The sequence below is a fragment of the Macrotis lagotis genome, chromosome 2 (genome assembly GCF_037893015.1).
Source record: "Macrotis lagotis isolate mMagLag1 chromosome 2, bilby.v1.9.chrom.fasta, whole genome shotgun sequence".
NCBI classification, from domain to species: Eukaryota; Metazoa; Chordata; class Mammalia; order Peramelemorphia; family Peramelidae; genus Macrotis; species Macrotis lagotis.
This window is the reverse complement of record NC_133659.1, coordinates 176,646,527-176,660,991: the sequence shown is the minus strand read 5'-3', so window position 1 is coordinate 176,660,991 and position 14,465 is coordinate 176,646,527. Positions and strand designations below refer to the sequence as shown.

Genomic DNA, 14,465 nt, shown 5'->3' with positions numbered 1-14,465 from the left:
GTTTACAGAAATCTTCCTAAAATTCTATCTTGGAAAATTGTCCTGCCTTCCAATGCTCTTATGGAAGCCCAGAAATATAGCTTCTTAGCAATCATATATTGAAATGAGATTTCCCATCTGGAAGATCTCCACATGGGATAATCCAATTGCCATAGGGAAAGTGTTCTCTTCAGTAGAGTGTTTTAGTGGTGTGATAAAAAAAAAATCTGAGCTACGGAGTAGGATGTTGGGTTCTAGTCAAAGTTCTAACTTTAATTAGCCACTGAGTCTTTGCAAAAGTTCCTCCTCCTTTCTGAACCTTAGTTTTCTCTCCTTTAAATCAATTGTGGGATCAGACTAAGTGATCTTTATGACCCTTCCAGATCTAAATCCTTAGGCCAATGGTCAGAAAGATTAATTTAAGCTGGGGTTTTGGTGCCCTGACAGCTTTCTCATACTCTCAACATTTTACCTCTCCCTAAAAATACTGTGCTTTTATGCTGTACCACCCAGAACCTCCCAGTGAGTTACACCTTATTTCAAAATTACCTCTCCTCAGTTCCTCTTCTCCAATAAGATTCTCATTCCCTCAGTACTTTACTATGCAATACAGTGGTTAGAACATTGGGTTTAGAGTCAGGGAATTCAAACTTTGCCTCTGACATGAACTGACTATGTGAGCCTGTGCAAGTCACTGTACTTTCCTAATATTTAATATGTTTGACTTAATAGCCTCTAAAGTCCTGTCCAACTTTACACTATGATGGTATGATATGAAAGTGAATTGCTCTTGAATATTTATAATAGATTAAAATATTCTGATACTTTGCACAGAAGTGGGCTTACTTTTCTTTATAGTTCCAATGTTTACTTATCCCTGTGGTAAACACTAGACATCTAATAAATATTTATTGAGTAAAAATTCCCTTTTTTAATCCCCTTCCCAGGGAGAATCACTTTTTAAAAGAAGCATTTGGAGATAGCAATGTTTTGGTATCTTTCCCAGAACCTCACCCCTGGCCAACAGGGAAGTATTTTGGGACTGATCAGCCTTTTCTTTTTGAGTCACACCACATTTATGAGTACTCTGTGTGCTCACTTGGGAAGTTTGTGAACTTATGGCAATGATGCCTTTATCTAAGTTGGTGAAGGAAGATAAAAAAAATGTACTGGAGTAAAAAAAAAATCTCAAACTGATTCTTTAGGAAGAGGAATGAAATCTGTAATTTTAATGGCATGAAAATCTCCTACAAGAGAAAACTCTACCAAAGCAAACCAGCATCTTAACTGTGATTCACAAACTTAAGGAGTTCCCTAGAGCAGTAGATACAAACTCAAATAATCAATAAATAAACATTTATTAAATGTCTACTGTATTCCAGTATTTAAATCCAGTCTCAGACATTTATTAGCTGGGTGACCCTGGGCAAGTCACTTAACTCTGCCTCAGTTTTCTCACCTGTAAAATGTGCTGAAGAAGGAAATAATGAACTGCTCTATTATCTTTGCCAAGAAAACCCAAAAGAGGTCACAAAGTGTCAGACACAATTGAAAATGACTAAAGAATGACAAAACCTGTTCAACAGGCACTGTCCTTAGCTCTAAGGATACAACAAGAGTTAAAAGAGACAGCTAAGTAGTGCATAGTATGGAATACTGGCCTTGGAGTCTGGAGGACCTGAGTTTAAATATGGCCTCAGACACCTAATAATTACTTAACTGTGTGACCTTAGGCAGGTCACTTAACCCTATTGCCTGGCAAAAACAACAACAAAAAATAAGATTTAAGAGACAGTCCCTGTCCTCACAGAACTAATAATCTAATGGGGAAGATAAATAGAAAAGGGAGCCACTAAACTGTAATAAAGGTCCCTGATGATTATATATGAACATAGAAAACCACATCATATTAACCACATTATGCAAACATTATCTCTGTTCTATTGTGTTTTCATCTATTTAGCTAAATATTTTCCAGTTCTATTTTAATCTACTTCAAGCCACACACTGGAGTATTTAGGCTATACTAATGTGGACCTCATGTTTGATATGAAGACCTAAAAGCACTAAGAAGTCCAGGAACTAGCTTGGGGACATATAAATAGTAGTGACAGAGGTGGGATCATCACAGATCTTCCTGGTGCTAAGGGTAACTCTTATCCACTGTTCCAAGCTTGAGCAAATTGACATTGCTCAAAGTAGACTCTAATTACTTTGTATTATTCTCCCAAATCTTCTTAGTGTGGGTTCACCTTGGCTTTAAACCCATTGCTCCTAAATTCCATAATTTCATTCCTTGGATTCAATATCTAGTATCTCATGGATTTAAGATGGATCACTTTTCATGTGTCAGAGCTGGGAAGGATTTCAGAGTCCAGACATATAAACCAGATGTAAATGCTGATCACAGATTTATAACAGTAAGGTACCATAGTGATTATTTATTTAATCCAACCTCTTCATTTTGAACATGAGGAAACTAAGGTCCATAGAAATTGAACGATTTGTCCAAGGTTACACAGGGATTAAATGCCCAAGCCAAGTTATTTTCCAAACCAGAAATTCCAAATTCTCTTTTCCACTCCATTCTCAAAGAATGGTCAACCAACCTTCACTTAAAAATTTCTAATGAGGGGGAGTTCATTGCTTCCCAAAGCAGGCCATTACAAACAAAGCTAACTCTAATTGTGTGACCCTGGGCAGGTCATTTAACTGTCCTGTTTCTTTCTCTATAAAATGAGCCAGAGAAGTAAATGACAAACTACCCCAATATCTTTGCCAAGAAAATCCCAAATGGGGTCATGAAGAGTTGGACACAGCTGAAAATGACTGAACAATAACAATTGTGGAGTTGCTGTTTTTGTTTTCAAATCAAGCATAAATCTGTCTCACTGAAAGGCTATGCATTCCTTTTCCTTTTCCCACTCTCCCCAGTCAAACAGAACAATCCTAACCATTCATATATATATATATATACCAACCCTTCAAATACTGGAGGATAACCAATATGTCTCCCCCTACATTTCCTCTTTTCTGAGAACAACCTGAATTTCTTCAGTTTTCATAAAATGGGTTCTTCAAGCTTTTCACCATCCTTGTAGTTCTTCCTTAAATGCTCTTCAGTTTATTAATATACTTCCAAAATTGTGACCCTCCCCAAGGTGAAATATTATTCTACAGCTGCACCACCTCTGACTTTCATTCATTTGTTTATCATCTACTGAAATATGCATATGCAGTCCCCTCCCCCACTTTTTGTATTACCCTTCCCCTCCCACACAAATATCCTAGACTGAACAAAACACCTTCAAAGTCCCCTAAATATCAGAACTGATTGCAGGAGATTGCCTTCTTCCTTGCCGAAAATTAGCTTCACAGGGAGACTCTAGATCCATTCTGCAATTGTCCCAGTCCACCTGGCTGCCTTCTTCATATCTTTTTGCCCCACCCCGCTATCTATCACATATATATATATATATATATATATATATATATATATATATATATATATATATGTATATATATATGTATATGTATATGTATATATACATATATATATATATATATATATATATTTGTTGAAGTTCACTTTTCCACACAGATAAGGTAGTCTTCAACTCTCCTAAAGATAATACTAATATAATAAATATCAGAGAGAGAGAGAGAGAGATGAATAGATGGATGGAAAGAGTTAAGCAACTTGCCTAGGGTTATACAGATAGCAAATGTACAAGATCCTAATGCTCTAACCACTGCACCACCAACTGCCCCTTCTTGTTAGCTCAGAGATTAGAAATAGTGTTGGGGAAAATCTTTAAAGCCCACCCTTTCTTAATGCTTCAGAGAAGATTTTTCTCTTTCAGGTTTATCTCTTGGTCTTGTAGTACTTTTTTTCCATTTTTAAAAAGAAGGTGGGTTGACCTCTTGCTAGAAATGGAAAATAGAGTGGGGAGAGAAAACCTGGTTTGAAGCCAGGTTCATATCCCATCTTCGATGCTTGCTATCTGTGTCCATGTCAGAGAAGCTAGAGTGGAGAAGAGGCTTTGTGGTGTGTCTTCTGGTTGGAGATTTTGTATGAATTTCCATGCAAGGAAGAACTGGAAAGCTAAACAGAGCAACATACAGTAAAAAACTTTCACCAAGCAGTTTGCTAGAACCTACTTCTTGGCTATCACATAATCCATTCCTTGGTTGGAGAAGTAGTTTTATATGTATACATATACATATACATATACACAAACACATACACATACATATATAATTTATATAGCACCCACTATGCACTAGATGGTATCAACTATTATCTCATTTGATCCACATAACAACCCTTGGAGGTTGATACCATTATCCCCATTTTGCAGTTGAAGAAACTGGATCAAAAAGAAATTAGCTAGTATGTCTAGTTAGATTTAAAGTCTAGTTTGATAACTCTAGGTCCAGCACTCTACCCCCTGGGTCACCTAACTCACTCAAGAAAAGTATCATTTCATTTGTATTATGAATTCAATTCTCTATCTTATACTATCAACCAATAAACACATTCTAAAATCTTTACTTTACCCTGATCTCCCAGATGTTTCTTGCATACTACTCATATTATTTTGGGGAGCTCCATATCTCATTTTATAATTTGGTTCAGTTAAATTCAAAAAAACACTCCTCTTGCTGCCAAGCAGTAGTTACTGGTGCTAGCTGCTGAAGTGTGCTAGAGAAAATACAATAAAAAGGCAAATATATATTGAACAAAAAAAAATAAATGAAATGAGTTCTACCCTCAAGGAGCTTCCTTTCTACTAAATGGACTGGGAAAAATAGTATATAGCTAAATAAGTCAACATAGATCAATTTCTAGAACAAGGGACTACTGAATCTCAGATATGAGAAGGGAGAGAATTTTGGTAACCAGTAAAAAGATGTGGAGACCTAAGATGGAATAACAGGTATGGTAAATATCAAATAGATAAATTTTCCCACTGGAATGTATCTGGGTTTTACAATTCTTACCACTCAACTTGGAAACAACTGTTGCATCTGATTTCCTTTAATGTTGCACAAATTTGGAAGTTTCCAGTTAAACTTCTAACATGCCTGTGTCCAAGGGCATCCTAATTTCTCAATTTTTACCAATTCAATATTTGAGCAGTGAGGACTTTGCTGTTCATGAGAGTGAAGTTAAGTGGCATCATTTACCCATCTTCATATTCAACCCTGTTGTAGAGAAGTCTTTCCCTTTTTATTTTCTAAGTATTTTCTTTGACAATGTTGTGGGCATTTGTGTAGCTGAATTTCCATTGAGATTAATGAGTACTCTTTTTCTGATAATATACTAACTGAACTAGAATACTCAGTACTTGGTTTCTAATCTGCATTGTCTCTAACTGGCTTTACAACATTGGGGAATTGAGCTTCTTAGTAGCTAGGTGATGCAGTGGATAAAGTGCCAAACGTGGAGTCAGGAAGACTCCTCTTTCTGAGTTCAAATCTGGCCTCACACACTTAGTAGTTGTGCTATGCTGGGCAAGTCATTTAACTCTGTTTGCCTTAGTTTCCTCATCTGTAAAATGAGCTGGAGAAGGAAAAGATAAACCACTCCAGTATATTTGTCAAGAAAACGCCAAGTAGGGTCACAAAGAGTCAGACATGAATGAAAACAACTCAAACAACAAAGTTGAGCTTCTCTTATCGATAGCTTTCTGGCTTATATCTCTGGACTGTGTTTGCTCTTTTCATTCCAAGAAGAGTGCTTATTCTTGGAAAAAGCCTGCTCCATCTCTGATTTGTGTGATTTTCACCAGGCTTCAGGTGCCTCAACTATAAAATGATAACAATCACAATATTAACAATATCTTTTCCATAGGAAAGCAGGATCCTGGACTAAATAATCTTTAGAGGACATTTTTCAATCAAACAACAAGTGTTTAATAAATGTCTACGTTGTGCCAGGTCTTATTAATATATCCTTTGTTCTCACTAGTTCTCAAACACCTATTAATCTAGATTTTAGGGATGTGGAGACAAGAAAAAAGATGCTCTTAAAAATATTGATGTCTTAAGGGAGCACTGGAACACAAAAATTGGCATATGGGATCATATGAGATCTGCAAAGGGATATGGAAAGGCTTCCCATGGGATGGTATATCACATCCTCTTAATACATAGACTTCATAGTAATTTGCAAGTGGCTAAACTCTAGTTATTCATAAATTACAGAGACTCAAATTGAGACCCAATCTGCTCACAGAATTTACACTTGCTTGACTTGCAATAGACTTTATTTATTTATGTTTTTATGCATTTTATTTATTTTATTACATACAAAGATAGTTTTCAACATTTATCTTTTTTGCAAGCTTTTGAATTCCACATTATTCCACCACCCTCCCTTTCCCTTCCACCTGACAACAAACAATCTGATATAGGTTGTACATGCACAAACGTGCCTAACATATTTCCATATTAGTCAAGTTGTGAAAGGAGTAGAACTGAGGGAAAAACCATGAGAAAAAGAAGAAAAAAAATTTAAAAAAATTTTTTTAAAGTGAACATAGGATGCTTTGCTTTATATTCAGAATCCATAGTTGTTGTTTTTTCTCTCTGGATGTGGAAGTCATTTTCCTTAGCAGGTCACATAGGATTGTCTTTTTTCACTGAACTGCTGCTTGGGGTTGCATCAATTAAAGTTGATTATCTCACAATGTTGCTGTTAATGTGTATAATGTTTTCCTGGTTCTGTTCACTTCATTCATCCTCAGTTCATTGCAATAGACTTTCAACCTTGCAACTCTTACTATTGCCCCCTAACACAGTTGTGTACACACACACACACACACACACACACACACACACACACACACACAAACACACCGCTCCCTAACATCATAGCTGCTCCTAAGTTTCTAAGAAAACTAAGTCGTCTAAGATCTCTAACTTCTAAAATACCCAAAGGATTCAGAAAAAAAAATATGCCAGCAAAACATCAACTTAGTTATATAGTAATTTGCTGAGTTCTATTCACACCTAAATTAATCAATGTCTTTCCATCTCCCAGGATAATTCCCTCCACTTCAACATCTTTCTCATTTTCTCACCTTTTCTGTCTCTTGTTACACACACACACACACACACACACACACACACACACACACACACACACACACACACAGACAAACTGCAGAAAAATGTTAAAATTCCATTCCTTTCTATGCTAGGAGAGTTAAATTCAAATATTTCAGCATTGTCATCCATAAAACTATTCACCAATTCTGGAACTGCTCTAAAGCTCTCATTTTTTCTTCTCTCGTTCTTCTAAAAGTTATTTCTTTTTCAGAAAGCATGAGATGTTCCCCCTCCCTTCTGTCTTGACCCTCTGTGGTGTGAGCACTTCTTGAGCCAAGGGCTGAGTGTAGCGGCCATTCTTAGCTTTGCTAGACAAAGAAGATGGTTCCCTTAGCAACAGGAACCATGTGGAGGTCCTTAGAAGGGGTTTCTCCCGCTCCCCAGGTTTTCTTTCAATTCTACAGCTTACCCTGATGTCTCTCATGGAGGATACACCAACCAGGGTAGGAAAAATGGTTCTGAATTTAGATTATCAATATTCAGAAAATAGTTACTTTGTATACAACTGGCAGAATATATGAGGAGATTGGTTAAGTTATTACCTGGCTTGTCAAGTGGTGAACATCTTAAATGAAATTGGAAGAAAAGTTGATTTGCTATGATATGCAGTGACTTCTGAAGCTACAATAGCTTTTAGCTTCCTCTAGTAGGTATATGCCTGTTTTAGGCAGAAATAGAGACTTTTATAAGCAAGTTTTAACCTTGTTTGCCAGATTGTCTCTTGTTGCTGGTTTTCTTTTCTTCTAACCATTATCATTTTCTAGTATAGCAATCTGGGTCCCCAAGTGACTTGTCACTTACATATTGTTGTCAACAATTATCCATTCTTTCTCCAGGAAGTCTTTATAACAGATTGTTTTCCAGTTTTCTTTTGTTCTAATGAGAATGGTATTGTGGAAATAGGGGATAATAGGGAGTAATTCATTTTAAAGCTATTGGGTAATTCTGTTGCAGGTAGTCACAAATATCCAAAGAGCACAAGCCTAAGGGGTTATCTGAATGGGACATTTTTAAGAGTCACCTCTTTGGAGACCGATTATCCTCTGATTCTACAATATGAAATGCTATTTGTTTCACTAACAGATGAACTAGTTTAATTATGAAGTTCAGAAGTGCAAATTCAATATGTAAGGGAATTCACTGTAATGAGAATTTTGAACTGGAAAAATCTTAAAGATCTCTGACTCCCATTATTTCATTTTACATATAAGAAATAATTATGTGACTTTCCAAGATTCACATAGCTCATAGGTAGCTAAGGCAGTTTCAAATATCTTCCTGACTCCAATTCCAATACTCCATCCATTGGTCCACCTCACTAAGACACTAATCATTTTGATAAGTTTTGCAATCAATTTAATAAGATTATACAACATTAGTAATAGTTTGGGAGCATCTGTGGGAAATATCTATAGAGTTGGGGCATTTGCCACTTTATGGAGTGGTCACAGAATTTCTTTTTTCAATTTAAATTTATTTATTTATTATTCTAACAGCATGCAAAGATAATTTTCAATATTCAACTTTCTGTAAGACTTTGAGTTTCACATTTTTCTCCCTCTCTCCTTTTCCTCTCCCCCCAGACAGGAAGCAATCTGATATATATTATACATGTATAATTATGTTAAACATATTTCCATATTAGTCATATGATCACAAAATTTCTTATTGGTTCTAAGTGACTGAGGCTACTTCCAAGATAATTGGTTAGGGTTTAGGAGGACAAACTCTTATGGAAAGGGTTCTTTTTAGTTTAGCTTACTGAACAGCTAAGTTAATTCTGAACTTTATGTTTACAGACTAACAAGCAATAGGAGAGTTTGATCATAGGAGAGAAACTTCTAATTCATGCCCAAACTCATCCTCCTAGAATACTCAGTTATTGCCTGAGAGCAAAGATATAAAGAAATTATATTCTCACATGTAGCTTGAAAGAAGAGATATTAAGAATGAAATTTCCCAGTTTGTGAAATGGCAAAAATTAGGATACTGATAGATTTTCTATAGAAGTCTAAGAACTTGGTTTAAGAAGATAGTTTATAAACAATGCTCATGAATCCCAAATTTGCATATGGCTGTGGAAGAGCATTTTTAAATTTCTTAGAGAGGGTTATCCTGTGATCTAACTTTCTAAATTGAGAAGTAAGATTTCCTGAGCAGATATTAACAGACTAGGTTTAAGACTTCTCTCTTTTAGAGAGAAATGGAATTTCCTGAGATATTCTTCTCTTTAGACAAAGACAAGTATTTCAACCATCATTTTTAAGCAGTGTCCTACTTAGAGAGCAAATCCACTGAATTATTGATACTGATAGTTAGAACCTTAAAGGACTGTAGTATATGCTGTATCAAAGGATTACCTAAATAGAAATTCCTAAATTCAGTAAGAAATAATAGAAGAAAGGCAAAAGACTTTTTTAAAATTAAATCCACATGAGGAAGGTAGGTTAAAAAAATAAAAAATAACCAAAATGAAATGGACTTGTAAAACAAGAAAAGAAAAAACAATTTAAGCATCACTGCACCTCATAAAAATCACACATTACACAGAGACAAGATATCATACAAAAAACAGAAGAAAAAGAAAAGTATCCATAACTATTACAACTGAAGGACAAGGTGACTAGAAACGAGGTCACCATTTAAAACAAATCTCAAGTATATAACCTACATTATCAAATCCTAAGCTTGCAAACCAAAGAGAGAAAAAAATATTGCAAGTGATCAGGAACAAAGAGATCAATCACAATCAGGACCAAATGAGAATATTTAACATTTATGAGAAAGAAACAAAAAATTATAGTATAGTATACCAAAAGACAAAATATAAAGAATTAAAATTCCAAATAGCTTATCCTGAAAAGCTGAACTTAATTCTATTGAGAAAAATAAAACTTTTTATACTCAATGTCTTCCAACTTCTAAGCTCGTTGAGCAAACCAGAGCTCAGAAGAATTTTTGAAATTTTAATACAGCAGACAAAAGAAATCTGGAAAGATAAGGAGTTTGGACAATTTGAAAAAATTAAATAATGATCAAGCACATATATTCTAATGGAGAGGAAAATCATAGCATCTTCAAGGATCAAAAAGGAAACAATGAAAAACAAACTTACTTAGCACCTCAGTATTTTTTTCAAATTGCTTTTTGTTATAAGAGAGGAAAAAGAAAGAGTAATGAACAAGGAGAAACTTATTTCTAGTAAATGAGGCAAAAGAGATAACATGAACATGAAGGTGATATTTAGGGAATAGACCTCTCCCAAACCTCAATCCTATATGATTAGAAGAAGGAGAATTAGGGTGAAGTGGGAAAAAGTATAGTGTAGAAGTAGAAAGAAATATAAGAGACTAGCTAAGATGACAAAATAGAAAGACAATTCCAACAATGATGTAGGAATATTGAACTGAGTAGTGTTCAGAAAATCAAAGGAGTAATTACAGTGAATAATTTCTTTAGCCATAGACCACAAATTCAGGCAAATGACCAGGGCATGAACTATGGATCAAGGCATGACCAATATCACATAGTCAGTGTTTGAACTTCAGAGGTAGGCCAGAGTGATGCCCAGAGCTGATGCCCAGAACTGAACCAGACTCAGACTTAGGTTCAAAAAATGTTATGCAAAGGGATACTCATAGATTCAACCCTGGCTGTGGTCAGCAGATTGAACAGAAACAGACTCCTCCTGAAAAATCAAAACTAGGCTTGTAGTGCAAAGACACGGAGTTGAAACTAGACTTAACCTCAGCCCATATCAATAGATATGAGCAAAGGCTTAGTATCCAGAGTCTCCAATTTGCAGTTGCCTAGAATAGATCTCAGAGTCAGTTCCCTGTCCAGGAAATAAATGCCCAGGAAAGAAGGGTCTCTCAGAGGATCTGGGATCACAGACTCGGCCTTGAAAGAGTTCCTAACAATATCATTCCCCACTCCCCACAGCTAAATTGTTAAAAAAAAATCTATCAAGACTTCTGATGAAGACAGCAGAAAGAAGACAGGCATTGCATTAACTGCTCCCTGTGTCTCCTCAAAAATAACATGAAAGAAACCTCTTAACAGAAACTTGATCGACAAAACCCAGATAAAGAAGCTAGGAGAAGAACACCTACCAACAAGGTCTGTCTCAGGGAACCATGGATGAACCGGGAGCAGAAACCAGAGGGTCAGCATAGGGACAGTAGCTGGGGGCGGGAAGCCAGAGGACTGGTGTTTAGCTTCAGACTTTGGTGAGAGTTAAGTGGAGAACCAACTTCAGCCACAGTCTTTTGATCAGGTTGAGGAGAGGTCTGAATGCCTGGAAATCTTCTAGCTTGGTGCCAGACCTGAGCTCCATACTTTTTGAACATTCTTCCAGTAACAAAAGGTAGCCACCCCCACCCCCACCCCCTCAGGCAAAGGTGTGGACTATGGAGGCCACTCAGCTGAAAGGGAGATTGGCTTCCAGCCCATTGTTCAAGGTCTACTCAGACCCTGCACCTCCTCCTTATCCCTTCCTTACTCCCTCCAGGATTGGGAGAGGGCTTCACTCACTCCAGAGAAAGCAACCAGCACCCCTTACTGGCCATACCTTGTAATTATTAATTCAAGTGAACAAAACTTCTAGGATCTTCAAAATCAAACCCCTAAGAGCCAGCCCCTCACCCCCAACACAAGATCCTAGAACAATGAAGAAAAAGCAGCAAAAAGGGGGGCCCATAGAGAAATACTTAGAAGAACCAGATTCTAACCCAGAGAGATCTAGCTCTTCTGAGGAGAATATGAATTGGTCTCCAGCCTAGAAAGATTTTCTTGAAGAAATCAGGAAGGAGTTTAAAAATCAATTAGAAAGGGGCAGCTAGGTGATGCAGTGGATAGAGCATCGGCCCTGGAGTCAAGAGTACCTGAGTTCAAATCCAACCTCAGACACTTAATAATTACCTAGCTGTGTGGAAAGTCACTAAACCCCATTTGCCTTGCAAAAACCTAAAAAAAAATCAATTAGAAAAGTTGGGAAAAGAAACTCAAGAGAAAATTAACACACTGAGAAAATTAATGTCTTAGAACAAGAAAAAAATACTAGAAAATACAATTGGACAAATACAAAATGAGAATAATTCCTCTCAGATCCTCAATTGGGCAAACGCAAAAAGAAAGTTATTCTCTAAAAACTACACTTGGGAAAATGGAAAACTCCTTCAAAAAATGGCATTGACCAATTGGAAAAGGAGTTGCAAAAGGTAAATGAAGAAAATTCTTCTCTTAAAAAAACTATCAAAAATGATAAAAAGCTATCATAATGTCAAAGATACCTATGATATAAACCCAGAAGTGAAGAATAAATTCGAAACTGATCTAAAATTAAAACCTTAAACAAAAATACTGCTTGCCCATAAGATCACTCAAAATCTCTAGAAGAAATAAGAATTTAGAATATGAGTTAAAATATTACAAATAAAATGAGAGTAACAGTAGAAAGAACTAGAAAGAAAATAAAAATTATAGAGAAGAGATTTGGAAAGAGAGTTAACAGCTTGTTACAACTAATATAAAACTTTATATAAGTAATAGACTTTCTAAAAATTAGAATGGGCTGAACAGAAGTTAATAATACCATGAATTTATGAAAAACATTAAAGCCAAAATTTGAAAAAAAGGTAAGGTATCTCATATTAAAGACAACTAACCTAGAAAAAAAAGATTGATGACAGATAGTTTGAAACCACCTGAAAGACATAAGACAGAAGGAGAAAAAAATGAACCCAGAGGGAAATCTGTCCAGGTTTCTTAGAACCAAAGGATAAAGTATAAAAAGAAAGAATCCACTGTTTACCTTCTGAAAGAAACCTCAAAATGAACATTCCAATGAATGTCATAGTTAAAATCTAAAGTTTTCCAGTCAAAGAATAGCATACTGTAAGGAAGCAAAAAGATTTTTAAGTACTGAAGAATCATCATCAGGATCATACAAAATTTAGCAGCTGTCAGTAAAAGAGGATAGATATTGTTCAGTAGTGTGCTGACAAATATTTAACAATAGTCTCTCTGGGAAAAAAAAACCATAAAGATAACACATGTAAAAGTTTAATCTTCATTATTAATATTTTCTTCATTACTTTCTTTATTCCAGATAGCCAACAGCCAATAAATCAATCTCTGATTTTTAGCATTTGCCAATTTCTGAACTGAAAATTTAATAATCTTTTCTTGTGAATCAATACAAATTATCTCTAACATTTTTTCATAATTTGTCTCAAAAGGCAGAAGATATGGATATACAACTAAGAATAGCTTACCTATCAAAAACTGATAGAATCCTATAGAAAAAATGGATCTTTCAGGAAATTCATAATTTCCAAATATTTTTGCTGAAAAGTTCAGAGCAGAATAGAAATTTTTGAAATTCAAATATGGGAGTAAAGAGAGATATTAAAAAGTGAGAAATAAAAAAAGTACTTTATAAAGATGGTAGATTTTTCATTCAAATGGGGAAATTAGAGGGTATGGCACAAGTATTCTCTAAGAAGTGTAATGTTATTAGGGGTCAGATAGAGTATAAGGGCCTGGGGCTGATTTTTATTCTGTTTTGATGATCTTAAAAGGAGAAATGAGCAGCAAGGTGAAGTAATTCAATAGAAAAGAAAAAAAAGGAGGAATGGAAGAGGAATTCATATCACATAATTAAGGGTACAAGTATTGCACATGAGGAACTAAGCATCATTTCAACTTTAGTTTAGGCTAATGCAGAGTAAAGTAAGCAGAAATAAGAGAAATATCCATATCCATATCCATATACACATTTTAATGTATTTCTTGTAATGATAAAGATTTATACGGAGTTAAAAATGGAAGGTTAGAGTACAATCTGTTTTGTTTCAGTTCAATCCAAAAGAATGAGAGATTAGAATCATAATCTCTATCAAGGCAAAAATAAGAATAAAATGGTTAAAAAAGATGATTAGGGAAACTCTATTTTGTTTAAAGGTAGAATATCAAACTATAGGAAGAAATAAAAAGAAAACAATAATTTCTTAAAATGATAACATACCCTTTTTAATTCCTGACACATCTAAAAGAAAAAAGAAAAATCATACAAAAAAAGTAAGTGCCTGAATAAAGGGGAAAAATATGTATTGTACACCATTGAGGAATGATTGCTAACAAAGATTAAACTAATTTGATTCATAAATAAATATAAAATTTGATTTTAGAGGAGTGTTAGACAACCCATTAATTTAATGCATAAAAAAGAAAAAAGAATTATGATTTCAATGAAAATAAAAAGAGGATTCCCATAGATGAAGAGGAAATTATTAGAAATTATTATGAAAACTTGAAATTCAATTTAAATTAATGAATATTTACAGAAATATATCATGTTAATATAAATT

The 14,465-nt window shown here is 35.0% G+C and overlaps 1 protein-coding gene across 4 annotated transcripts in view; it reads left to right on the top strand.

Annotated features, from left to right (window-relative positions):
- ANKFN1 (ankyrin repeat and fibronectin type III domain containing 1) overlaps positions 1–14,465 on the top strand; it is a 503,865-nt gene that overhangs the window by 48,070 nt on the left and 441,330 nt on the right. The window contains exon 2 of one of the 4 annotated variants that reach the window (XM_074223664.1): positions 11,038–11,214. The exons of 2 other annotated variants lie outside the window; for them this stretch is intronic. The gene's annotated coding sequence lies outside the window, so the exon portion shown is untranslated. Of the gene's footprint in view, positions 1–11,037; positions 11,215–14,465 lie in introns of those variants that run through there. One more of the 4 variants, XM_074223667.1, reaches the window with a different exon arrangement.